The sequence below is a fragment of the Myotis davidii genome, unplaced genomic scaffold (assembly GCF_000327345.1).
Source record: "Myotis davidii unplaced genomic scaffold, ASM32734v1 scaffold269, whole genome shotgun sequence".
NCBI classification, from domain to species: Eukaryota; Metazoa; Chordata; class Mammalia; order Chiroptera; family Vespertilionidae; genus Myotis; species Myotis davidii.
In genome coordinates this window covers 1,286,149-1,287,216 of record NW_006383008.1, presented here as the reverse complement: position 1 = coordinate 1,287,216, position 1,068 = coordinate 1,286,149, and positions in this window count along the sequence as shown.

Sequence of the window (1,068 nt, the reverse complement as noted above, 5' to 3'; positions counted from 1 at the left end):
TTTTTAGATGGGGAAAGCCAATTTATAAAAGACGGTTTCTAACATAAAAGTCTTTGTAATCTACTTTAGGATATGATACATACATGAAAAATTATAATAGAAAAGAACCATAAAATTTCAATAACTATAGTGCTATAAAGGGATTATTTGTTCAATGATTCTTTCTCTGGCTGAGTATAGCAAAGCAAATTTAGATGGGGAAAGCCAATTTATAAAAGACGGTTTCTAACATAAAAGTCTTTGTAATCTACTTTAGGATATGATACATACATGAAAAATTATAATAGAAAAGAACCATAAAATTTCAATAACTATAGTGCAATATAAAGGGAACATCAGAATCTTTAATGCATTGTTGTTTTTTTACCCGGCTTCCTCAGAGCCTTCTCAGAGATTGCTTTCAGAGGTAGAATTCAGGGAGGGGAGAGATAATGAAACCAACCTGCAGAGCACTACCCTTCTCCTTATACTTTAGCCACGGGAGCTCTACTTTCATCTATTTTACATACAATTTAGTTTGAAAAAAGAATTGCAGGATTAAAAAAGTGTAAGGCTCACTAATTCAATATATTACCTATTGTTTTACAGATTAGGTAGATACCTGCAGCCAAGATAGGTTATAGGACTGCCCTACTCTGACAAATTTGCAGCTAAGGGAAGGATTGAATCAGATTCTATTAATTTCCTAGCATTGTTCTATTGAATGCCAGAGTTTTAAATCAGACATAACATATTCTTTAAGAAATATATTTTATTGATTTTTTTACAGAGAGGAAGGGAGAAGGATAGAGGGTTAGAAACATTGATCAGCTGCCTCCTGCACACCTCCTACCAGGGATGTACATGCCCTTGACCGGAATCGAACCTGGGACTCTTAAGTCCACAGGCCGATGCTCTATCCACTGAGCCAAACCCGTTAGGGCTAAGGTGACTTTTTGGAAGACCCTTGCCAACTATATAAAGTAGGTTCAGTGTACTTTCACCCAATTCCTGCTATTTTTACTTCTGGATTCCATTACCAGAGAAGTGTTCTCTTAAATAAAGCATAACTTGATAATATTTATTCAT